Source organism: Canis aureus, chromosome X (assembly GCF_053574225.1).
Source record: "Canis aureus isolate CA01 chromosome X, VMU_Caureus_v.1.0, whole genome shotgun sequence".
NCBI lineage: Eukaryota > Metazoa > Chordata > Mammalia > Carnivora > Canidae > Canis > Canis aureus.
The window spans coordinates 105,034,116-105,061,529 of NC_135649.1; the positions used below are offsets into that span (position 1 = coordinate 105,034,116).

The 27,414-nt window shown below is 40.1% G+C and overlaps 1 long non-coding RNA gene across 2 annotated transcripts in view; it reads left to right on the forward strand.

The window, feature by feature from the left end:
• Positions 1-187: 187 nt before the first annotated feature.
• Positions 188-27,414, forward strand: part of LOC144307870 (uncharacterized) — a 40,454-nt gene continuing 13,227 nt past the window's right edge. The window contains exons 1-6 of one of the 2 annotated variants that reach the window (XR_013374552.1): positions 188-623; positions 3,990-4,070; positions 11,673-11,778; positions 14,263-14,370; positions 15,316-15,979; positions 21,110-23,026. This is a non-coding gene — a long non-coding RNA (uncharacterized LOC144307870). Of the gene's footprint in view, positions 624-3,989; positions 4,071-11,672; positions 11,779-14,262; positions 14,371-15,315; positions 15,980-21,109; positions 23,027-27,414 lie in introns of those variants that run through there. The other variant, XR_013374551.1, reaches the window with a different exon arrangement.

The window sequence follows — 27,414 nt, forward strand, 5'->3', positions numbered from 1 at the left end:
CGCTTTTTAGGGCCAAGTAGCCCCGCCTCCGGGCGTGAGGCGGAGGCAGCTCGTCCAATGAGGCCGCGACCGCCCCCCTCTTCCGGGCGCCTCCCCCTCTTCCGGGCTTCCGTGTGAACCCGGCGGGCGCAGGCGCGGGCGCGGGCGGGGGCGCGGGCGGGGGGGCGGGAGGGGCGAGGCGCGCCGCGGGCTTCTCTCGGGGCGCCCTCTCGCGGCGCCTCTCGACGCCTTCCCGGAAACCCGACTTTCTAGCTTGTGCGTCACCCGGTCACCTTTGCGAAAGGAAAAGAGTAGTTCCTCTTGTGAACCCGGGCCGGTGACCTTGCCGTTTCTCCCTTGGCCGGTCGGGAGTGGAACTCAGGAGAACCTGCCTTGGGCAACGTGAGGATGAGAGCAGCGGTTCTCTAAAGTGTGCTGTGGGGGACCCTGCAGATCCCAGGGTCCTTTCAGGGAGTCTGTGTCAAAACGAGTTTCATAATAATAGTGAGGCGTCACTGCCCCTTTTCATTCTTGTGGGAATTTTCCAGAGGCGACCTGATGTGTGTGTGTGTGATGAAGTCACTGCTCTGATGACTAACGTAATGCGTGCTTGTATATTCTTGTGTTTTCTACAGTTTCCAAAGGTAAACTATTTGGATTCCTCAATAATTTTTCTCTCATACTTGTAATTTTTAGAGTCAGCACAGCGTTCTTTCCTAATTTTCTTTCCTTCTTATTCTTTGTTAAATCTCTGACCTTCCTTGTGGAAACGCTCTCCTGCCTGACGGGCACTTTTCACAATTTCCTTCAGTACAGAAAAACTTTCTGCGTTGGTTGTCTAAATATGTCTTCAATTCATCTTGAAGGATTTCTTTCACTGTTTATAGAGTTTGGGGTTGGATGTTATTTTCTTTCAGTGTAGTGGTGATGTCAGGTTACCTTCTGGCTTCCATCGCTGTTGAAAGTTGATGTAATCCCTACTTGCTCCATTCTCTGTGCTGCTTGCCCCCCCTTTTCTTTAACTTTTCATTTTGAAATGATCACAGATTTACAGAATGTGTGATGACATTGCTCTGGTGACTAAAGGGATGTGTGCTTGTGTATTCTTATGTTTCATAGAATTTTCAAAGATACGCTTTTTGGATTCTTCAGTAATTTTTAAATGTCCTGAGAACAAAATGTTTCAGAACGGTTGAATTAGAGTATAGCTCTTTTTCAGTTGTTCCCACTGGAACAAGTGTTCTGGCCTCTTGCAGATACAGTTTTTGTTTTACAACCCACCTTCCCAGACAGAGGCCCTGGGGGCTTGCTTTGGCCACTCTGCCTGGATTCCAGGAGGAGCCAAAGCATAAAAGGGGCTCACAGGTTTCTCAGTGTGGAATGAGAGGTGGACTATCACCAGATGACCACAAACATTCAACAATTGTTTCTCTGCATTTGTTAGCAATATCCTGTATGTAAAAAAGAAAGCAAAAGTAGGCTCTTTGTTGCCCTTCCCACCCTCTGGAGATGTTATGCATGGTGAGTCATCTGGGAGTTTATGAAATGTCTTTCTCAAAGATCTTTAAAAATAGCATTGATTTGCATCTACCTAAGCCACGTTAGGTTGTGTCTTTCCTGACACCATGATACATGGATGACCATTCATACTCCCTTCTCTCTACTCTGTTTGGATCTAACTTGTGGGAGGAACTATGAGAGCATGTTACCTGTGTGATTACTGATAACGTAAATTAGACCCTCCATAACTAAGCACTAGTGATAGCTGCCTTGTTGAAGCAATAGCAAGGCTGTTTTCAGTTTGGGTTGCATAGTTTTTTCAGAATAATGATTGTTTTGTTAAAATTTATTTCACTTTTTTCTACGTATTCTATATTCCCAGTTTTAATTTCATGCTTTTATGAAAACAGAAATTGCGGGCAGCCCCGGTGGCGCAGCGGTTTAGCGCCGCCTGCAGCCCAGGGCGTGATCCTGGAGACCCTGGATGAGTCCCACGTCGGGCTCTCTGCATGGAGCCTGCTTCTACCTCTGCCTCTGTCTCTGCCTCTCATTCTCTCTGTGTCTCTATCAATAAATACATAAAAAATCTTTAAAAAAAAAGAAAACAGAAATTGCTTCTTATGGCAAGAAGAGCCGTTTCTTCGTAAGATTTTATTTTTTAAGTAATCTCTCCACCTAACCTGGAGCTTGAACTCACAATCCTGAGACCAAGAGTCACACGCTCTACCAACTGAGCGAGCTGGGTGCCGCAAGAAGAGCCTATCCTGGAAAGTGGATGGCTAAACAAAAACAACAACAACAACAAAAAAACAAAACAAAAAAAATCAACCCATTGTGACTGTATTTGTGTACATGTAGAGGCTTAGAACCATAAGAAATTGGAATTTTCTTATGGTGGTGAACCATGTTAGGCTTTTCCATCATCGGGGATACATACATTGGATAACCAACATCACTCTTGATACAGGAATTTATATTTAAAACTGCAGAAAAAGGGATTAAGTGGAAAACTTTGATTTGGTTAATGAATCAACAAGAACTTACTGAGTCTTGTGCTAGGTACTTGGGAGTGGATTAAGTCTGGAAACCAGCCCTCAGGGCATACAGTTTACTTTTAGAGATGTGTGTGTATGTAGTTTACTACAACAGAGTTTAAGCTTTGTGAGAAAGAGAATTCCTATAAAACTAAGGAGGTCTTGGTACAGGTGGAGTGGGAGGAAGGGAAACCACCAAGGCATGTTGTGGGTGTTTTATATTCATTGTCTCATTTGATCTTTACAACTGTCTTGTGAAATAGGTGATGTTAGCTCCATCTTTATGGCTGAGAAAATTGGAAGCTCTGAAGGGTTACAAAACTGTCAAAGCTAGGAAGTGACAGAGCTAGGAAAGGAGAAATTATGTTGATTTCCATGCCAAAGTGAAGCTGTCCAACCTGCCCTGTTAAACTATTATGGAAGGTGTCAGGGTTTTCTACTTATAAAGGTAATAGATATTTATTAAGAAAATTGGAGAATGGCAGAAATACAAAAAGTTCATAAAAATAATCCTGTTAGGTTGATTTCCTTCCAGTCTTTTTTTCTATGTACATATACATACAGGGCTGATACTCAGTAGGTGTATACAGTGTAGTAGATTTTAAATGGCCACAAATTCATTGCAGCTCCTCTCATCAAGAGGTAGAGTCTATTTCCCCATTCCTTGAATCTGGACTGGCTTTGTGACTTGCCTTGACCAATAGAATGCTGTAGAAGTGGTGATGTATAACTTCTAAGCAACACCTCAAAAGATCTTAAAGATTCTGCTCATGCCCTCTTGGAGCACTGCTGCCACCATATGAGGAAACTTGAGTTAGCCTCCTTGAGGAGGAAAGACCTCATGAAGGGACGCCTGGGTGGCTCAGTGGTTGAGCCTCTGCCTTTGGCTCAGGACGTGATCCTGGGATCTGGGATCGAGTACCGCATTGGGCTCCTTGCAAGGAGCCTGCTTCTCCTTCTGCCTGTGTCTCTGCCTATCTCTCTGTGTGTCTCAAATAAATAAATAAATAAATAAATAAATAAATAAAATCAATCTTAAAGAAAAAGACTTCATGAAGAGTAGGGTCCAGCTGGTAGCCAGCACCAACTGCAAGATATGTAAGTGAGGCCATCTTGGGCCATCCAATCCCAATTGAGCTGTCAGGTGTTTGTAGTCATACCAGTGACTCGAGGCAAAACCAACAGAATAACCACCTAGCTGATCTCAGGCCACATCAACTCAAAGAATCATGAGCCAATAAAATGGCTGTTTTAAGCTACTAAGTTTTGGGGGTAGTTTGTTATACAGCAAAGGCTAACAAACTAGATGCCATTTTGGTTGTTTACATCTGGCTTCCATTCTGATTGGTTGTAGTGTCCATTCTGACTGGTTTTTGCTTTTTTGTTGTACCTTTAAAAATATTTTAAAAATTACCTCTATGTGTATGCATGTAATGATAACATTGGTATCCTATAACTATAATTTCTATCTTTCAGAGCAGTGTGGTGGCTGCTTAGCTACTACAGCTTTGGAATTGAATGCCCCATCTGTGTGACCATGTCATCTACTTAACCTTGGTAAGTCACCATTTCTATGTCTATGATGAGTAAATAAGAATATCCTTAATATAGTTAGTTGTTGTGAGGATTAAATGAGGTAATACGGGATCCCTGGGTGGCGCAGCGGTTTGGCGCCTGCCTTTGGCCCAGGGCGCGATCTTGGAGACCCGGGATCGAATCCCACGTCGCGCTCCCGGTGCATGGAGCCTGCTTCTCCCTCTGCCTGTGTCTCTGCCTCTCTCTCTCTCTCTCTCTCTCTGTGTGTGACTGTCATAAATAAAAAAAAATGAGGTAACACGTGTAAAGTACTCAGCATAGCACCTGGCCTGTTAGCTTTATTACTATTAACATTTGTGGTGTATTTTTCCATGTCATTAGGTATTTTTAAATTTTTAAAAAACTGTAATAGCTTCTTAGAGTTCAATTCTGTGGAGTTTATTACCATTCTCTTGTTGAAGATTTAGATTTTTTCAATGATAATGCTTTGATGAACATCTTTCTGTCCAAATTTGGCCCAGGTTTCTGAGTGTTTCCTTGGGAAGATTCCTGGAAGTGCTAGGTGAGCAGGGATGTAATTTTGTTGATGTGAAGCCAGAGAAACACTGAATTCAGGTCCTCATTACATGAAAGTATAATTTGAGATAACTCTCCAGCTATGCTTGCTCTAGCTCAAACGAGCTAAATTTTGATAACATCTGACATCTGTATTACACAGGTTATAATACTTGGGATAGACTAGTGTTTGGGTCTTCCCCCGAGGGGGTCTTCTTTCTATGTGTGGGTGACACCCTTTGGGAATGATCAATAAAAACAGCCAGCCCCAGGAAAACACCCTGTTTTGGGCCAAGATTTTTTTCTCTATCATTTTTCTTTATTTGAGAAATCATACATTAGGACCTGGAAATCTGTTTCATCTTTAGGGGTGGACCACCAAAAGTGTGAGACTTCTCTTTGTAAATGTAAAGTATTACGTTACTTTAGGCTGCAGTCAAGAGGCTGATCAGTAATAAGTAAGATATTAATCAGGGCTCCTGTTTGCAAGTAATGGTATCTGATTCTAACTAGTTTAGGCAAAAGAGGAACTCACTGCTCACCACAGGGAGCATGGGTATGACTGGAACTAGGACTTCATGGTATAGTCTGAAATAAACTGAACAAGAGGAAAGGTAAGGGCTTGTAATGGATGGCTAGTTGTTTCCCAGAAAAGCATTTCCTGCTTTTGAAACATTATTTTCCCCCTACACACAAATAGATGGTTCTTGGTGGTAATAGGGGGGCTGCCAATCAGAGTGTGCCACCTGCTTTGTCAATATTGTGTTCCAAGCCATGCCAATCAGTGTCTTTTCTCATTGGCACCAAGAAAGTCCTTTCTTTTCTGCTGGCACATCTGGAAAGTTGTGGAGGTCTGAGACAATGACTTTGACCTGCCATGGAAGACTAACCACATTTGAGTTTCTGGCTCAGCATGGCCACAGATGGGATGGATGGCCTGTATGCTTCCAATTACCCCTATTGCCTACTTTTGTCCATCTCACAGCACACCCCACCCCTAGCTACTTCCACTTTATACACTTGTAAGGAAAAAGGGAACCAAAAGGTCAGAAAGTCTCCATTCTCCTGGCTTGACAAGAAGTGGGGATAAGAATCTCTTTGGTCAAAGACAGATCAGGAGTGGTAGATATTGTTTGGAAACATGCAGAAATAGGGGTGATCATATTTGAAATCCCATGGATATGCCCAGTTCTGCTCATTTCTGACCATTGCCATAAAGAATGCCTATAACAAACCAAAGAATGAGAGGTTGTATCATTAGACTGAGACAGAGACATATTCATGTTATAACAAGTTATCCCATACATATCCCTATGTATTTATAAGATGAAATCTATAAATTTATTATCCTAGTCTAAACCTATCCCAGGCTGTTACTATTGTACTCCATGGGGCTCTCACTGAAGATCATAAAGAATTATGGTAGAGAGACCCTGAGACCCGGGGGTTGAACTTTAAGACATGTGACCATGACTTTTTCCCCTCTTCTTGGCAATTGTGTTAAATCTGTAGAAAATACCTCCTGGAAACCAGCAGATGTATAAGCTGAGTGACTTTCAGGCAAAGACATGAATATATTCCAAGTCTCTGAATGTTTATAACTTAAGACTGGTCTTGTTGGCCCAAGGGCCATTAGTATCCACCATGAGCCCTTTTTATTTAGGGTTCCACAGGAGCAAGGCAGTTATTTGGAAGCAAGTTTTTTATACCATCCCTTTTGTATTGGTTGTCTTTTGCCACATAACAAATGACCACAAACATAGTGGCTTAAATTACATACATTTATTATTGCAGTTTCTGTAGGTTGGGAGTCCAGGCATGGCTTATCTGGTTCCTCTACTCAAGGCATCAGCCAGGCTGCATTCTATGGCCAAAGAAGAATCCACTTGCGAGCTCCAGTTGTTGGCACTGGTAGAATTCATTTCCTCGACTAACTATGTTGGCTTCTTTCTGGCTGTTGGTTGAGGCCACCTGTGGTTTCTAGAAGCTGCCTGCAGTTCCTTATCACGTGGGCTCACCCAGTATGGCTGTTTACTTCATCAAGCCAGCAAGGAGAGTCTACAGAGTAGTCTGCTAGCAAGATAGTCTTTTCTTTTAATTGTGAAAAAAACCCACATAAAATTTACCAACTCAACCATTTTTAACCATTTGTGCAATACCGTAGTGTTAGCTATATGCGTATTGTATAACAAATCTCTAGCAATTTTTCATCTTGCAAATAATAGTATTACCTATACAGTCTCTGTTTCTGCAGGTTGTTTCTTTGGGCTCCCTCTTTGCTTACAGTGTCCCCCTTAATATTTCTTGTAGAGCTGATCTGGTGGTCATGTATTCTTTTAGTTTCTGTCTATCCTGGAAGCTCTTTATCTCTCCTTCTATTCTGAATGACAGCCTTGCTAGATAAAGTAGTTTGGGCTGCATGTTTTTCTCATTTAGTACCCTGAATATATCATGCCAGGCTTTTCTGGCCTGCCAGTTCTCTGTGGATAGGTCTGCTGTTAATCTGATATTTCTCTCCATGTAAGTTAGGAATCTCTTGTCTCGAGCTGCTTTTAGTATTTTCCTTTTATCTCTGAAATTTCCAAGCTTCACTATTATGTGTCAAGGTGTTGATTGTTTTTTTGTTGATTTGGGGGGGGGGTTTCCTTCCCATCACTTGGATATGTATGCCTGTTTCCTTCCCTAGATTAGGGAAGTTCTCCTCTTTGATTTGTTCAAACATACTTTCTGGTCCTCTCTTTCTCTCTATGTCTCTGGAATCCCAATAAGGTGAATATTATTCTTTCTCAAACTATCAGTTAATTCCTGAAGTCTCTCCTCATGGGCTCTTAGTTGTTTTTCTCTCTTTTCCTCAGCTTCCTTCCTTTCCATCAACTTGTCTTCTACATCACTCACTTTCTCTTCTGCCTCATTAATCCTAGCTGTTAGAGTATCCAGTTTAGACTGCATCTCAGTTAAGGTATTTATAATTTCGGCCTGATTAGATCTCAATTTTGCAGTAAGAGAATCTCTAGAGTCTTATGCTTTTTTCAAGAGCCACCAGTAATTTTATAATTGTAATCCTGTATTGTATCAGTGACATCTTACTTAAATCCATATCCATTACATCTGTAGCAGAGAGTATTACTTCTGGTTCTTTCTTTTGTGGTGAATTCTTCCTTCTAGTCATTTTGTCCAGTGCAGAATGGCTGTATGAGTGAACAGAGTCAAAAATATCAACCATGACCTAAGTAAAATACACCGTAGACAATTATGAAGAGATCAGGGACCAGTCATAAAAGAAAAAGAATTTTAAAAAGACCATGAAAGTGAAAAACAAATTTAAAAAAATGAAAAATTTAAAAAGGGAGGGGAAGGAGAGAATATAGTCTCACAGAGTAGACCAAGACAGTGATCCTCTTGGTTCTGAGTGTATTTTGGTCTATATGTTAGAACGTACTAAATTCCAAATTTATATTAAAAAAGCAAAACTTATATAGAGAAACAACAGCAACAACAAAAACAAAAACAAGAAGACAAAAGAGGGGGGTGAGATGGGAAAGAAGAGAGAATATAGTCTCACAGAGTGGACTAACATGGTGTTTCATTTGGTTCTGAGTATATTTTGGTCCATATGTTAGAAGGTACTAAATTCCAAAACTATAAAACAAAACAAAACAAGACAACCCCCCCCAAAAAACATATATCTACAAAACTTAAATTGTATACATTGGAAGAAAGGAAGCCAAAAATGAAGACTATCTATGACTTGTAATTGTAAAAATCTGAAAGTCAAAAAGGAAAAAACTTAAAAATGAAGAGTTGATAAAATATTGTAGTTAAAACAAGAAAAGAGAAAAAACGTTGGAAATTTTTAACCTGAAAGATAGACGAATCATAAGGCAAACCCCTTGAGTTCTATATATTATTTTCCCTCAGTCTTGGAGCTTTCCAGTGCTGTTTGATCAGTAAACTCGCTGTTCCCCTGTTCTTCCAGCTGGTATTCTGGGGGAGGAGCCTACTGCACTGATTCTCAGGTGTCTGTGCCTGGGCAGAGATGCCCCGCCCCTTGCCAGATGTCAGGGTTCAGTGTAAGTTGTTTGCCCTATTAGGCATTTGTTCCTTGGAGTCTCACCTCTCCAGGGTAAAAGGAGGGGAAAAAATGGTAGTGGCCAGATCTCCAGCCCTGGAGACAAGAGCTCTGCCCATGTACTGAACTGTAGTCTCTCAGTGGACACTGACTTAGATCCTCCTGTGGGCAGGCATGGGGGAACAGATTCCTACAATTTGAAGGGTGCTGGTCAGTGGCAGGGCTTTTGCTGTCTTGTGTGCTCACTGGCTCTGCCTCTCCCGGAGGAACGGAGTACAGCCCGCTTCTCTCCACTGCCAGGCCCTGGGACGTTCACCCACTTGAGTGCGCATGTGTTCCACTTGGATGCCCGTGGAGGGTGGCTGCGTTCCAGTCCTTTAATGGGACATAGGACAACATCGTTCCCCCAATCCGACTGCGGCTTGTGGTTTATGGCACAAGTTGAGCTTTTTCCCAAGCACCCCTGTTCTTTGTGTCTGCGGGAATATTGAGACCTCACTGCCCCTCCTGCGATTCTGTGCTATTTCCCCATTGAGCGCTTTTCAGGCAAGGAAGACTCTCAGGAGCAGATTTCTAAAGTTTCCGATTGTGCACTGTACTGCTTTCCTGAAGCAGCTTACAAAGGCTCCCTCTCCATGCCATTTTATACTCTGATACATCCCCTCCCTTTCTTTTCTGCACACTCCTACCTTGTAAGAGGTGATCACTTTTCTCTCTGTAGTATTCCAGCTGTTCTGAGTTTAAAGACTTTAGATACCTCATATAAGGGAATCATACATTGTATTTTTGTGACTGGCTTATTTCACTTAGCATAATGTCTTCAAGGTTTATCCATGTTGTAGCTTATTATAAGACTTCTTTTAAAAAGTTGAATAGTAATCCATTGTATGTATATACCACATTTCTTTTTTTCTATGCAAAGTTTCACAAATTTTATTATTTATTTTTTTTCAATTTATTTATTTATGATAGTCACAGAGAGAGAGGCAGAGACACAGGCAGAGGGAGAAGCAGGCTCCATGCACCAGGAGCCCGACGTGGGATTCGATCCCCGGTCTCCAGGATCGCGCACCTGGGCCAAAGGCAGGCGCCAAACCGCTGCGCCACCCAGGGATCCCACAAATTTTATTTTTTAAAGTCTTCATTTAAATTCCAGTTTGTTGGGACACCTGGGTGGCTCAGCAGTTGAGCGTCTGCCTTCAGCTCAGGGCATGATCCTGGGGTCCGGGATCGAGTCCCGCATCAGGCTCCTTGCGAGGAGCTTGCTTCTGCCTCTGCCTATGTCTGCCTCTCTCTCTGTGTCTCTCATGAATAAATAAATCTTTTTAAAAATTCCAATTTGTTAACCTACAGTGTAATATTAATTTCAGGTGTACAATATAGTGATTCAACATTTCCATACATCACTTGGTGCTCATCATGACAAGTGCACTCCTTAATCCCCCTCACCTATTTCACTGAACCTATCCATCCACCGCCCCTCTGGTAACCTTCAGTTTGTTCTCTACACTTAAGAGTCTGTGTTTTGTTTTGTTTTGTCTCTTTCTCTCTCTTTTCCCTCTTTGCTCATTTGTTTTGTTTCTTAAATTCCACATATGAGTACAATCATATCATATGCCACATTTTTCTATCCATCTATCCATTGAGGGACATTTAGGTTGCTTCCATCTTCTGGCTTTTTTTTTGTAAACTAGAAGATAGGTTTATTTAATTTTTTGTATATATATATATTTTTAAAGATTTTATTTATTTATTCTTGAGAGACACACAGAGAGAGAGGGAGGCAGAGACATAGAGAGAGAAGCAGGCTCCATGCAGGGAGCCTGATGTGGGACTGGATCCTGGGACTCCAGGACCATGCCCTGGGCCGAAGGCAGGGACTAAACTGCTGAGCCATCCAGGGATCCCCTTTTTTTGGTATATTTTTTTTTATTGGAGTTCGATTTGCCGACATATAGCATAACACCCAGTGCTCATCCCGTCAAGTGCCCCCCTCAGTGCCCGTGATCCAGTCACCCCATCCTCCCGTTCGCCTCCCCTTCCACTACCCCTTGTTCATTTCTCAGAGTTAGGAGTGTCTCATGTTTTGTCACCCTCACTGATATTTCCCACTCATTTTCTCTCCTTTCCCCTTTATTTCCTTTCACTATTTTTTATATTCCCCAATGAATGAGACCATATAATGTTTGTCCTTCTCCGATTGACTTACTTCACTCAGCATAATACCCTCCAGTTCTATCCACGTTGAAGCAAATGGTGGGTATTTTTCGTGTCTAATGGCTGCTGGCTCTTATGAATAATGGTACAGTGAACATAGGTGTGCAAGTATCTTTTCAAGATCCCATTTTCAATTCTGTAGGATCTATACTCAGAAATGGTATTGCTAGATCATATGGTCTATTTTTTAATTTTGGGGGAACTTGTACACCGTTTTCCATAGAGGCTGCATCATTTTACATTCCCACCAACAGTACATGAGGGTTCTCTTTTCTCCATATCTGTACCAGCGCTTGTTATTTTCTGGGTTTAACTTTTGTTTTTGGATTTTTTTTTGAGTGGGGGTAGTGGTCATCCTAAAAGGTGGGAGGTGATAGGTCACTGTGATTTTGATTTGCGGTTCTCTGATAATTAGTGACATTGAACATCTTTTCATATGTTTGTTGGCCATTTTTATATCTTCATTGAAAAAATGTCCATATAAGTTCTTTGGCCATTTTTAAAGTTTATTTGTTTTTTATGGATGAGCTGTATGAGTTCTTTCTGTATTCTGTATATTAACCTTTTATCAGATAGACGATTTGCTAATATTTTCTCCCATTCCTTAGGTTGCCTTTTCACTCTTTTGATTGTTTCCTTTGATATACAGAGGTTTTTAAGTTTGATGTAGTCCCATTTGTCTAGTTTTGCTTTTGTTGCCTGTCAAGAGAGGGTTTTCCATAATGTAAGATAATCATGGGAATGACACCTCATCATCCTTACTATATTTTCTTGATTCAAAGCAAGTCACAGGTGCTGCCTATATACAAGCGGAGAGGATCACACAAAAGCGTAAACAACTGGAGACAGGATCATGGAGGTCACCTTGAGGTCTGTCTGCACTTAAAGGTCAGTAAAAGCCTGTTTTTATTTTTTTTTTTATTATTTTTTTTTAATTTTTTTATTTATTTATGATAGTCACAGAGAGAGAGAGAGAGGCAGAGACACAGGCAGAGGGAGAAGCAGGCTCCATGCACCGGGAGCCCGACGTGGGATTCGATCCCGGGTCTCCAGGATCACGCCCTGGGCCAAAGGCAGGCACCAAACCGCTGCGCCACCCAGGGATCCCTAAAAGCCTGTTTTTAAATTTAACATCTAACAAACATCTATTAAGGTCTGTTTCCTCCCATGCACTGTGCTTGGGGAATATGAAATAAACGTGGCCTAGTCCCTGCTCTCCAGGGGATTATAGTTAAACATTACAGGTTGTAGTTATGGATGGAAAGGATCCAGCCTCCTAGACAAAAGGGACAGAACAATCAGAACTGAGGGGGCAGCTACACAGTTTATCACCCATCCAGTGTCGCCTACCTCCTCTAGGCAACCCTCTCTCTCTCCCCTTCTGAAGTCCTGTCTGAAGGGAAGACGACTGCCCAGCTCTCAGTGCAGGGATCAAGGCTTTAACCCCTTACAAATACTCAGGAAACCTGCAAAGTGCAGTCAGCCATCCTTAAGTCTCCAAAAGTATCAGCTCTTTGAATCTGGGTATGGAGGTTACTCAGGAAGATCATAGGAAATAATTGCCTGTTAGTACACAAAGTATAAGACACCCCCTCTTTTCCCTATGGCCCCTGGGTACATGCGATAGATTTTCAAGTTCAGAATCCAGTTTACTAATCTTTGTACCATTAATAAACTGGCAATTAAGTGTTAACTGTGAATCCAGGAAAATAGAGGATACTTCAAAGAAGGAAGGGCAAGGGAGTGAACTCCACCCAAGCAGCGTCTGTCTGACCTGAGGAACAAGGAACAGATCCATGGTCTGGACCTGATGTGAGCAGATATTGGGCATATTCTGCTAGAGACAACAGAGGTTATTACCTGAGAACTTATTCTGGAGGTAGAGGATAAGAGGGTGAGTCATTCCTTTTGAAGAGATGATGGAAGTAGGAGAAAGGGTACAAGAAGATCAAAAGGGGACCCAGAACCATAGAATCGAGAGAACTGTTTATATATATATATATATATATATATATAATATTGTATAATATATTATATATAAAATATATACATAATATATATTTAAAATATTTTATTTATTTATTCAGAGAGACACACAGAGAGAGGCAGAGACATAGGCAGAGGGAGAAGCAGAGTCTGCAGGAGCCTGACATGGGATTCGATTCCAGGACCCTGGGATCACAACCTGAACCAAAGGCAGATGCTCAATCACTGAGCCACCTATGTGTCCCAGAACTGTAATATATTTTAAGGTCTCCTTAAAAGATTAATTATAGGAGGGTGCTATAGGAGAGGAAGAAATGATACATGCACTAGCATTTCTTAGTGCCTATTGTGCATGGCATGCCTTACTTGGCATTTTACAGATGTGATTTCATTTAGTCTTAATTACTATATATTATAATTCATTTTTAAATATATATTCTGTTTTGTCATCTAGATTTTATTAAATTAAAAAGGTATTTGTTGTTATTCTAAAAAAATGGTTCATTATGGATTTCTATTCCATAGCTTCAGGGAAAACTGGGAATGAAATCAGCCACTTAAATAAAGCTAGCCTAGATGAATATAATCTGGAATAATAAGGTTTTTTTTTTCTTTAAAGCTTTCCAGCCTCACTGTTGAGATTTCTGTCACCACAGAAACATAGAATGATAGTGAGTCACTAGTACCAGTTTCTCATCTAATAGCTAAGAAACTGAAGCCCAGAGAGGGTAAAGTAGTTGTCTAAGGTCACACAGCTAGAAGGTGGCAGAGTCAGAAATACAGCTGAGGTCTCCTGATTCTAAGTCAAGAGATCTTTTACTATATCTCATAGATATTATGGCAAAAATAGAAAACTACAAAACAGCTAGTATATAAAATACTGTCCTAAGGCTGGAGTTCAGGCAGAAAACTGTGAACATTCCATACATTTGGTCCACTTCTCACAAATTAAGTTTCATTAGCACATGCCTTGTTTTAATACAGTAAAGAATGCTTGGTCTTGACAGTTCCAGTCTCCTCAATTTCTTCCTTTTCCTAAGCCTTCCTCCTCTGCCACGTGCCCTTGCCCCCGTCCCAAGGATGGGACAGATAAGTAGGACTCTACAATATGGATCAGGAGTACCTACAGCCTGAGTGAGACAAGTAAACAGTCAGCTCACTAGGAGATCCATACCACCTAAGAGGCTGCAAGCAGTTACTCCAATCCAGACTTCTTGACAGGAGAGTTCCAGAGGCCACAGGACTTTGTGTTCATGGAGGATTCCCTTCTGAACATCTTGTCAGTGAATCTGGGACATGGCAATATCATCACTCTGTCTGAGACAAGCACTATCCCAGTACTTTGAAAATGGTCCATAGCTCTTCATTCATATTATTCCCTTATAGATAGTGTACACGCTCAATCATGTGACAGGAGGAGTGGGTTTTTCCATCTAAGCAAGTGACTTAGAGAATGCCAGCCTATTGACATGAAGCCAAAGGATAGTTGACTCAGTAAGTACTTTTTTTTAAAAAAAGTTTATTTATTTTTAGTAATCTTTACACCCAACATGTGGCTTAAACTCATAACCCTGAGATCAAGAGTTACATGCTTCTCCAGCTGAGCCAGTGATGCGCCCCGCAGGAAGTCCTTTTTAGAAGATGGAGCTGAATGCACTGTGTGGCAGCTAAAGCAGGAAGTTTTGAGGCCAGGCAGACCTAGAGGCAAATTCCAGTTACCAGCTGTGTGATTTTGGAGGTTCTTGAATCTCAGTGTGCTTATCTGTAACATGGAGTTAGATAGTTTCCTCCTCCTATAGTTGTAAATATTAAATAATGTTATCAAAACCCTTCATAGAGTGCTTAGAATATAGTAGGTACCCTCTATATGTTAATTCCTTTCTGTCTAGCTGGTGATATAAGAAATATAATAATTTTTGAATTAGGAATAATAACTATGAATGGTTCAATAAGGAGAGAGAAGGATTTATCTCTAACCCTATTTTTATCCTGCCCTTATGCAGGATCATTCTCTTATTTGTTGCCCTTTATCATGAAGCTTTGACCTTCCTCATGAATAATAATTGTGTAGTAATTCTGTTAACATTTGCCAACCAACAAGGCCTGCCCCAGTGGTCATAGAATCAGGAATCATTATAGAGGTTGGACAGTCAGTATTGTAATCCTTATTATACTCTGCCTGGAGTGTTTTATCTGCCTGGCCAGATATCATGTTGACAAGGTCCAATCCAGAACACATCCCCAGGATAAATTATTTACAGCTCTGTCTCACTTTAGAAGTGGACCTCATCCACAACCCGATTAATATTCAACTATAAACCATACCTGGAGACTTTTTAAAAAAAGAAACAGCTTAGTGAAAATAGGAGAAAATGTTGAAAAGGCCATTATGCAAAACATACTAATTCACACAACTTTTTTCCTTTCTCCTTTTTACAGGTATTTTACAGTTATGCCACATAGAGGGAAATTATGCAATTACAGTGTTTAGAATCTGATCAGGACAGCAGACAGAACAATTTCCCAAACTTTCTTTTCAGTACCTGGTTTCTGAAGCCATGGTTAAAAAGAAGAAGCTGCTTAGGAGCTGTGAATAGTGGTTAAGCACTCTTCATTTACCTTTAACAACATGTTAAGAATGAAACACAGTGTACAATTTTGTAATTATCTTGTTCAACTTCCAGATTATTCTGAATCTGCTGAAAATTCTCTTCAACATATCAAGAATCCCAGTGAACCACAAGCAGCATAAACACAAACCTCATCAAGGCACTATAGAATTAAATTTATGAAAACCAGTGATAAAGAGAAAATCTTGAAGATGAGATTAATCATTGGTATGTCATCAAAAATAATGCACACCAGAAGATGGTGGAATGTCTTTAAAGTATTACAAGAAAAACACTGTCAACCTAGAATTTTGTATCCAATGAAAATGCTCTTCAAAGATGAAGGCAAAATAAGGACATTTCAGTTGAGCCAAAGCCAAGAGAATTCATCACTAGTGAACTTCTACTACAAGGAATGCTAAATGAAGTGTTTTAGGTATGAAGGAAAAGGATACTAGATGGACCCATGAATTACACAAAAGAATGGTAAATATGTGAGTAATATAACAGACATTTTTCTTATTTTTAATATCTTTAAAAGAGAGAGAACTACTTAAAGTACAAATAAAAACAGTATATTATGGGATTTATAACATTTATAGAGGTAGAATGTATGAGCACAATAGCAGAAAGAATAGAGGAGATAGGATGCAAGTATATCATTAAGAGATTCTTACATTGTGTGTTAAATGCTGTAACATTCAAAGGTAGATGGTGATAAGTTAAAGATGCATATTGTAAAGCTTAGAGCAATTGCTGAAAAAATTTAAAAGGTGTGGGTAATTTGTCAATAGAGGAGATAAACATAATCCAAAGGAAGACGAGAAAAGAGGGGAAAAGGAACAAAGAATAAATAGGACAAATGGAAATATAGGACTACTGTTGTTCCTCTGTTAGGTAAGAAACCACCTCTTGAAACTGGAATAAGATAAAGAATAAGTAAATGAACATAGTATCCAAACTCCCACAAATGGAATTCTAATAGCTTTTGTTGATGATAGCATCAATTGTATTCTGATTCTTTCAACAATGAAATCAATTATTTATCTCAATAAAAGAGATTATTTTGATTCAGAAATGCCTGCAACCTCGCACAAGTTGGAAAGATTTGGAAGAAGTAACAGATCAGGGAAAGGAGTGCTGGGAAAGCAGACCTGAGGTATTCAGTGCTGTGACAGTTGAAGTGGTTGCATGATTAGGGTAGTGGAATTAGAAATGAGAGAAGTTAGGGTAGCCTCTGAAAGTGAAACTTGAAATCAAGTAGAGATATGCAAACTATATCCCAGACCAATTAATATTTGACTATAAACTAATTGAATGAATTAACACACCTAAAGAGTGGTGGTATATTTTATAATGAACCTGATCATTGTATCAGTTAGGAATACTTTTAACTACAGCTAACAGAATAACCTATTTATAGTGGATTAAGTCCTAAACTTTATTTTATTTTTTTTATTTTTTTATTTTTTTCCTCTAAATTTAAATTTAACTTAGTTTAATTTAAATTTTAGTTAGTTAACATATAGTGTAATATTGGTTTCAGGAATAGAATTCAGTGATTCATCACTTACATACAACACACAATACTCATCATAACAAGTGCCCTCCTTAATATCCATCACCCTAAATGGGTGCCCATTCTCCACAAACTTCCCTCCATCAGACAACAAATGTTGGAGAGGATATAGAGAAAGGGGAACCCTCTTGCACTGTTGGTGGGAATGTGAACTGGTACAGCCACTCTGGAAAACTGTGTGGAGGTTCCTCAAAGAGTTATAAATAGATCTGCCCCATGACTCAGGGATTGCACTACTGACTATTTACTCCAAAGATACAGATGCAGGGAAATGCTGGGACACCTGCACCCCAATGTTTATAGCAACAATGTCCACAATAGCCAAACTGTGGAAGGAGCCTCGGTGTCCACTGACAGATGAATGGATAAAGAAGATGTGGTCTGTATATACAATGGAATATTACTCAGCTATTAGAAATGACGAATACGGGGATCCCTGGGTGGCTCAGCGGTTTAGCGCCTGCCTTTGGCCCAGGGTGCGATCCTGGAGTCCCGGGATCGAGTCCCGCGTCTGGCTCCCGGCGTGGAGCCTGTTTCTCCCTCCTCCTGTGTCTCTGTCTCTCTCTCTCTCTCTTTCTCTCTCTCTCTCTCTCTCTGTCATAAATAGATGAATATGGAGGGTATTATGCTGAGTGAAGTAAGTCAGTCGGAGAAGGAGAATCATTATATGGTTTCACTCATACAGGGAATATAAGAAATAGTGAAAGGGATTATAGGGGGAAGGAGGGAAAATGAGTGGAAAATATCAGAGAGGGTGACAAAACACGAGAGACTCCCTAACTCTGGGAAACGAACAAGGGGTGGTGGAAGGGGAGGTGGGCAGGGAGATGGGGTGACTGGGTGATGGGCATTGAGGGGGGCACCTGATGGAATAAGCACTGGGTGTTATGCTATATGTTGGCAAATCGAACTTTAATAAAAAATATATATTTTATATATATTATAAAATTATAATATATAAAATATATATTGTATATTATATATATATATAAAATAAAAAAAACTTCCCTCCATCAACCTTCAGTTTGTTCTCTATAGTTGAGTCTCTTATGGTTTACTTCCCTCTCTTTTTTCCCCTTTCCTGTATGTTCATCTGTTTTGTTTCCTAAATTCCACAGATGAGTGAAATCATATTTGTATTTCTCTGTCTTAATTGGTTTAGCATAATGCATTCTAGCTCCATCCACATTATTACAAATAGCAAGATTTCATTCTTTTTGATGGCTGAGTAATATTCATATATATATATATGTATATATATCTCACATTTTCTTTAACGATTCATCAATCGATAGACACTGATGGGTTTTTTCCGTAGTTTGGCTATCATTGATAATGGTGCTATAAACATTGGGGTGCATGTACCCCTTCGAATCTGTATTTTTGTATCCTTTGGGTAAATACCTAGTAGTGCAATTGCTGGATCACAGGGTAGTTCTATTTTTAATTTTTTTTTTAAAATTTATTTACTCATGAGAGATGCAGAGAGAGAGGCAGAGTCATAGGCAGAGGAGAAGCAGGCTCCTTGCAGTGATCCTGATGCGGAACTTGATCCCAGGACTCCAGGATCACAACCTGAGCCAAATGCAGATGTTCAACTACTGAGCCACCCAGGCATCTCTATTTTTTTTTTTTGGCATCTCTATTTTTAACTTTTTGAGGAACCTCCATATTGTTCCACAGTTGGGCTGCATCAGTTTGTACTCCTACTAACAGTGTAAGAGGGTTCGTCTTTCTCCATATCCTCCCCAACATCTGTTGTTAGGTGTTATCATAGTTTTGATTTGTATTTACCTGATAATGAGTGATGTTGAACATCTTCTCATGTGTCTGTTAGCCATCTGGATGTCTTCTTTGGACAAATGTCTATTCATGACTTCTGCCCATTTTTAAATTGGATTATTTGTCTTTTAGATGTTAAGTTTGGTAAGTTCTTCATAGATTTTGGATGCTAACCCTTTATCAGATATGTCATTTGCAGATACCTTCTCCCATTCTATAGGCTGCCTGCTAGTTTTATTGATTGTTTCCTTTGCTGTGTAGAAACTTTTTATCTTGATGAAGTCAAGTTCATTTTTCCTTTTGTTTCCCTTGCCTCCAGAGACCTGTCTAGAAAGAAGTTGCTATAGCTGAGGTCAAAGAATTTGCTGCCTGTGTTCTCTTCTAGGATTTTGATGGTTTCCGGTCTCACATTTAGGTCTTTCATCCATTTTGAATTTATTTTTGTGTGTGGTGTAAGAAAGTGGTCCAGTTTCATTCTTCTGCATGTTACTGTCCAGTTTTCCTGACACCATTTGTTGAAGAAACTTTCTTTTTCCCATTGGATATTTTTTTTCCTGCTTCATCAAAGATTAGTTGACCATAATGTTGAGGGCCCATTTCTGGGCTTTCTGTTTTGCTCCATTGATCTATGTGTCTGTTTTTGTGCCAGTACCATACCATCTTGATGACTACAGCTTTGTAATATAGCTTGAAATCCAGAATCGTGATGCCACCATTTTTTTTTCCAGTGTTGCTATAGCTATTCAGGATCTTTTGTGCTTCCATAGAAATTTTAGGGTTGTTTGTTCTAGGTCTGTGAACAATGCTATTAGTATTTTGATAGGGATTGCATTAAATGTGTAGATTGCTTTGGGTAATATAGACATTTAACAATGTTTGTTCTTCCAATCCATGAGCTTGGAATTTTTTCCCATTTCCTTGTGTTCTCTTCAATTTCTTTTTATAAGTGTTCTGTAGTTTTCAGAGTACAGATCTTATACCTCTTTGCTTAGGTTTATTCCTAGGTATCTTACTGTTTTTGGTGAAATTGTAAATGGGATAGACTCTTTAATTTCTTTTTCTGCTGCTTCATTATTGGTGTATAGAAATGCAACAGATATCTGTACATTGATTTTATATCCTGTAACTTTTTGGAATTTATATATTAGTTTTAGCAATTTTTTGGTGGAGTCTTTGGATTTTCTGCATAGAGTATCATATTATCTGCAAATAATGAAAGTTTAACTTCTTTCTTGCCTATTTGGATGCCTTTTATTTCTTTTTGTTGTCTGATTGCTAAGGCTAAGACTTCTAGTACTATGTTAAATAGTAATGATAAGAATGGACATCCCTGTCTTGTTCCTGATCATAGAGGAAAAGCTCTCAGTTTTTCCCCATTGAGGATGATATTAATTGTGGGTCTTTCATATATGACTTTTATGATGTTGAGATATGTTCCATATATACCTACTTTGTTGAAGGTTTTTATCAAGAATGGATACGGGGGCAGCCCGGGTGGCTCAGAGGTTTGGCGCTGCCTTCAGCCCAGGGTGTGATCCTGGAGACCCGGGATCGAGTCCCATGTTGGGCTCCCTGCATGGAGCCTGCTTCTCCCTCTGCCTGTGTCTCTGCCTCTCTCTCTCTCTCTCTATGTCTATCATAAATAAATAAATAGATAAATAAATCTTTAAAAAAAAAGAAAGGATTCTCTGTCTCCTCTCCCTCTGCCCCTCCCCCCACTCACATACATGCACACTCTCATTCTCGCTCTCAAATAAACAAATCTTTAAAAAAATATATATTATGTATAATATATATTATGTAATATATTATATTATTATATATTATATATATATTAATGTAATATATCATGTTGATTTAAAAAAATTTTTTTATTTATTTATGATAGTCACAGAGATAGGCAGAGACACAGGCAGAGGGAGAAGCAGGCTCCATGCACCAGGAGCCCGATGTGGGATTCAATCCTGGGTCTCCAGGATCGTGCCCTGGGCCAAAGGCAGGCACCAAACCCCTGCGCCACCCAGGGATCCCTAAATCATGTTGATTTATTTGTGAATATTCAACTACCCCTGCAGCCCAGGAATAAATTCCACTTGGTCATGTTGAATAATTTTTTTAATGTACTGTTGGATTTGATTTGTTAGTATATTTTTGAGAATTTTTGCAGCCATGTTCATCAGGATTATTGGCCTTTAATTCTCCTATTTAGTGGGGTCTTTGTTTTTGTTTTTGTTTTTAAATATTTATTTATTTATTCATTCAGAGAGAGCAAGAGAGAGGCAGAGACACAGGCAGAGGGAGAAGCAGGCTCCACGCAGGAAGCCCGACGCGGGACTCGATCCCGGGTCTCCAAGATCACACCCCGGGCTGCAGGTGGCGCTAAACCGCTGCACCACCAGGGCTGCCCGGGGCCTTTGGTTTTGGAATCAAGGTAATGCTGGCCTTGTAGAATGAATTTGGAAGTTTTCCTCCCATTTTTAGTTTATGGAAAGTTTGAGAAGAATAGGCATTAACTATTCTTTAAATGTCTGGCAGAGGGGTGCCTGGGTGGCACAGTTGGTTAAAGTACCCAACTCTTGGTTTTGGCTCAGGTCTGATATCAGAATCATGAGATCAAGCCCTGCGTCAGGCTCTGTGCTCAGTAGGAAGTCTCCTTGAGTTCTCTCTCCCTTTTCCCCTTCCCCCTGCGAGCGCTCTCTCTCTCTCTAATTAATTAATTAATTAATTAATTAATTAATTAATTAATTAAGGAAGTGAATATCTGCTAGAATTCCCCTGGGAAGCTATCTGGCCCTGGACTTTTGTTTGTTGGGATATTTTTGATTACTGATTCAATTTCCTTGCTGGTTATGGATCTGTTCAAATTTTCTATTTCTTCCTGTTTCAGTTTTGGTAATATATATGTTTCTAGGAATTTATCCATTTCTTCTAGGTTTTCCAATATGTTGGCATATAGTTTCTCATAATATTCACTTGTAATTCTATTTCTGTGGTGTTGGTTGTGATCTCTCCTCTCTCATTCATGATTTTATTTATTTAGTCCTTTTCTTTTTGGTATGTCTGACTAGGGGTTTATCAATTTTATTAGTAATTCTTTCAAAGAACCAGCTCTTAGTTTTGTTGATCTGTTCTATTTTTTTGTTTGTTTGTTTCTGTATCATTTATTTCTGCTCTAATTTTTATAATTTCCCTTCTTCTGCTGGTTTTAGTCTTTATTTGCTGTTCCTTTTCTAGCTCTTTTTATGAATAACATTAGGTTATGTATTTGAGACTTTGCTTACTTCTTGAGGTAAGTCTGTATTGCAATATACTTCCCTCAGCCCTGCCTGTGCTACATCCTTTGGGAGGGGTTTTGAACTCTCGTGTTTTCATTTTCATTTGATTCCATGTATACTTTTAATTACTTCTTTAATCTCCTGGTTAACCTATTCATTTTTTAAATTAAGACTTATTTATTTATTTTAGAGGGAGGGGGCAGAAGGAGGAGAGAGAATCTTCAAGCAGACTCCCTGCTGAGTATAAAGCTCGACACAGGGCTCAGTCTTACAACCATGAGATCATAACCTGAGCCAAAATCGAGTTGGATGCTCAACCGGATGAGCCATCCAGGTGTCCCACCCATTCATTCTTTAGTAAGATGTTCTATACCCTCCATGTATTTGTGGTCTTTCCAAATTTTTTCTTGTGGTTGACTTCAAGTTTCATAGCACAGTGGTCTGAAAATTTTCAGGGTATGATCCCAATTTTTTTTTGTATTTGTTGAGGGTTGATTTGTGACCCAGTGTGTAATCTATTCTGGAGAGTGTTTCATATGTACTTGAAAAGGATGTGTATTCCTCTGCTTTAGGATAAAATGTGAATATATCTGTTAAGTCCATCTGGTCCACCGTGTCATTCAAAGACGTTTCCTTGTTGATTTTCTGCTTAGATTATCTGTCCATTGTTGTAAGTGGGTGTTAAAGTCCCCTACTATGGGGCAGCCCAGGTGGCTCAGCAGTTTAGTGCCACCTTCAGCCCAGGGCCTGATCCTGGAGACCTGGGGTCGAGTCCCGTGTCAGGCTCCCTGCATGGAGCCTGCTTCTCCCTCTGCCTGTGTCTCTGCCTCTCTCTCTCTGTGTCTCTCATGAATAAATAAACAAAATCTTAAAAAAAATAAAGTCCCCTACTATTATTGTATTATTACCAGTGAGTTTCTTTATGTTTGTTATTAACTGATATATATATATATATATATATATATATATATATATATATATATATATATATATATTTGGGTGCTCCCAAGTTGGGGGCATATTTACAATGTTAGATATTCTTGGTGGATAGACCCCTTGGTTGTGATATAATGCCCTTCTTCATCCCTTGTTACAGTCTTTGGTTTAAAATCTAGTTTGTCTGATATAAGTATGGCTACTCTGGCTTTCCTTTGGCATCCATTAGTATGATAGATGGTTCTCCATCTGCTCACTTTCAATCTGCAGATGTCTTTAGGTCTAAAATGAGTCTCTTGGAGGCAGCATATCGATGGGTTTTGTTTTTTTAAATCCATTCTGATATCCTGCGTCTTTCAACTGGAGCATTTAGTCCATTTAAACCAGAGTAGTTATTGAAAGATATGAATTTAGTACCGCTGTGTTACCTATAAAGTTGGTGTTTCTGGTGATGTTCTCTGTTCCTTTCTAGTCTTTGTTGCTTTTGGTCTTTTTCCCCTGACTCATAGAGTCCCCTTTAATATTTCTTGCAGGGCTGGTTTAGTGGTTACGAGCTCCTTTAGTTTTTGCTTGTCTGGGAAACTCTTTATCTCTCTTTATATTCTGAGTGACAGCCTTGCTGGATAAAGGATTCTTGGCTGCATATTTTTCCCATTCAGCATGTTGAATATATCCCCCCATTCTATTCTAGCCTGCCAAGTTTCTCTGGACAGATCTACTGGGAATCTGGTCTGTCTTCCCTTGTAGGTTAAGGACTTTTCCTCTTGCTGCTTTCAGGGTTACTTCCTTGTCTGTGTATTTTGTGAATTTGATTATGCTATGTTTTGGTGATGGCTGGCTTTTGTTGACTTTAATGGGAGTTCTCTTTGCTTCTTGGATTCTGATGTCTGTTTCCTTCCCCAGATTAGGGAAGTTTTCAAATATAATTTGCTCAAATAAACCTTCTGCTCCTTTTTCTTTGTCTTCCTCTGGTACTCCTACGTAGGAATGTTATTACCCTTTAAGGAGCAGCTGAGTTCTCTAAGACTACATTTGTGATCCAATACCTTCCTTTCCTTCTTTTTTCAGCTTCATTATTTTTCAGACTTTTATCTTCTGTATCACTGATCTGTTCCTCTGCTTCATCCATCCTCATTGTCATTGGATCCATTCAGTTTTTGTATCTAGATTATAGCATTTTAAATTTTGGCCTGAGTAGTTTTTAGCTTTTTTTTTTTTAACTCTGCAGTAAGGGATTCTCTAGTGTCTTCTGTTTTTCTCAAGCCCAGATAATATCCTTATGATTGTTGTTTTAAATTCTGTTTCAGACATCTTACTTGTATATGTATTGATTAAATCCCTGGCCATGACTTCTTCCTGTTCTTTCTTTTGGGGTGAATTCCTCTGCCTTGTCATTTTGTCTGAATTACTGTTTTTGTGTGTGTGTGTGATTATTAGGAAAGCCTGTTGTATTCCTGCTCCTGAGAGTAATAGCTATATTAAGAAGAGTTCAAAAAAAAAAAAAAGGAAGCTGGATCCTAGGTGTGTTTTGGTTTACTTGTCAAAAGAAGCTAGATCCTTGGGACACCTGGGTAGCTCAGTCAGTTAAGTGTCTGACTTCAGATCAGGTCATAATCTCAGGGTCCTGAGAATCCAAGCCCTGTGTTGGGCTCTGGACTCAGTGGGGAGTCTCCTTGTCCCTTTGCCCTTCCCTCTGCTCATGCCCTCTCTCTCTTAAGTAAATAAATAAAATCTTTTTTTAAAAAAGAAGCTAGACCCAAAAAAAGGAAGCTAGATCCTATTTCCCCTAGAACTGAAGCTTTGCAGCACTCTATGATCAGTAGACTTGGTATGTGCAAGGAGTTTGTGCTGGTCTTCTGGGGGAGGGGCCTGCTGTGCTGATTCTCAGGTGGACTTGCCCTAGTGGAGACACATCTGCAGGGCACAAGGGGGTGGGGCTTGGTGTAAGGGGCTCCAGCCTCTGATGGGTGTTGCTGTTTGGCTTACTGAAGTTGGTCAGTGCTGATGGTGGTGAGGCATGGAATGGCGTTGTCCTGTTCTCTCCTCCCTGGAGTGGGAAGTTCATGCTTTAGGAAGCCCTCACAGAAGAGCAAACAATCACCCTTCTTGTGTTCCTGGCTTCCATCAGATCCCTGCCTTCACCCTGTCTGTGCCCGAGCTATCTGCCTCCCAGACAGCACAGTACTCCTGTATTTTATCTTAGGCGTGCGGCTGGGTTTCAAAACTCCATATTTTGGAGACCCATGCAGTGCAGACCTGTGTGGGTCCTCTGGGAGAGGGTTTCGCCGCATTGTGGCCAGTGCCTATTTGTCTCAGAAATCGGTCACACCACTGTGAAGTGTTTCAGAGTTTATGGTGAAGTGCAGCAGAAAGGCCAGCACCAAGGTTTGTTGCTCTCAACCTGTGTCTCTGTTCCTATGCCAGTGAATACAGTAGCACATTGGCGTTGCCAGCTCTTTTGTCCCTGGAGAGGCTGTGCCACCTCTCCCGAATGCACTCCAAGCAGGGGAAGTTTTTTTTTTTTCCTGTGCAACCCAGGGGATCCTCAGATCATGCTGCCCACTCCCACATCTCTGTCCTCCTTCCCCACTGGAGCACCACCAAGCCCACCAGGCATGACCTTGGCAATGTCGCAAACCTCCAAAACTTGAGACTTTGCATTTCACTGCTTATAAAAACTTGGTGTTAGTCAGCATGCAATCCCCTGCATTCTCTCTCTCTCTCCATAGTCTGGGCTCCTTCCCCTTTGCAGCACCTGCAGTTCTTTTCTCCCCCAAATCAATTCTCTGCAGCTCTTACCTTCCACAAGGTGGCTGTTTATCTACCTCCATTTGTGAAGTTTTACTCTCTCAGTCCTCAGATTGATTTCTTGGATATTCAGAATGATTTATTTAGCTGTGTTTGAGGGATGAGGCAAGCTTAGGGTCCCCCTATTCCTCTGCCATCTTAACTCCTTCCTCAGTCATAGAAACTTAAAAAAAAAAAAAAAACCCTCAGAAGCCTGGAGGTAGCCAGTTCTAGCGCTAATTCACCAATTTACTATGTATCAAGGACCTGGGCTTTTAAAACCCTTCCTTTCTGCCAGTCATCCTTAATCCATCTCATGAACATAGAAGGGATGTAGCTCTAAGCAATATCAAGCTATTGCTCTAAGCAGTAGCTCCAAGCATCATATCTTCACATCAGCTTCCCAAGCAGGGAGGAAAGGTCAGGAGCAATTAATCTTTCTCCTAATGAGGATTTATCTGTCTTTTTATCTGACAATTAACATCTTTCCCATAATACTCCAGAAGTCTTCCCTTTATGTCTTATCCCGTGGCTGCAAGGGAGGCTGGGACAGTAGGTATTTTGCAAAGGGGAACAGAGATGCTGTGTTTGGCCAAGATAAATTGTGATTCTTTCTTTGAGGTTGAGCAATTTCAGCCACAGAACAAAACTGGGATTCTTTTAACAAGGAATTAGAAGAGAATGACCATAGGATAGGCAACTAAAGATGTTTACTACAATCAGTACTGGAAGCATAGAAAAAGAAGAATCTCAGAGGCCAAAATTGGTGCTACTCAACTTGGCACTATACTGGAACAAGAATGCCCTGATGCAAGAACTCCAGTAGTTGAATCTTAAGATGAGTCTTTGAATATTGTTGAGATGGATACATCAGTCTCTCCTTATTCATTTACTTAACAGATTTTTATCTTATCAGTTGTTATTAGTCTCTGGAATTATAGCAGTAGAAAAATCAGACAAAAATCTCATGGGCATTAAGGAGGGCACTTGGTATAATGAGCACTGGATGTTGTATGCAACTGATGAATCACTAAATTCTACTCCTGAAAAAAAATAAATTCTACTCCTGAAACTAATAATACACTATATGTTAACTAACTTGAATACAAATAAAATCTAAAAAATAGTGAAAAAAATCTCTGCCCCCATGGTGCTTACATTCTAGTAAGTGTGTCTTAGCTGCATGCAACAGATTCCACGTTCATCAGTAAATTTCCTGATTATAATTGTGTTTCTTTTTTTAAATATTTTATTTATTCATTCATGAGAGACACAGAGAGAGAGGCAGAGACACAGGCAGATGGAGAAGCAGTCTCCTAGCTGGGAGCCCGATGTGGGACTCGATCCTAGGACCCTGGGATCACGACCTGAGCCAAAGGCAGATAGATGCTCAACCGCTGAGCTGCCCAAGCGTCCCTATAATTGGGTTTCTTATGGTCCCCAAGCAGTCTTACATCGCATTGTGAATTAAGAAATTGGTATTTTTATTTCACATGTCAGTCTTTTGGTTGATGTGAGTCCTACTAGGAACACACATTTCACCTTTAGTGAAATGACAAATCTTGTTTTT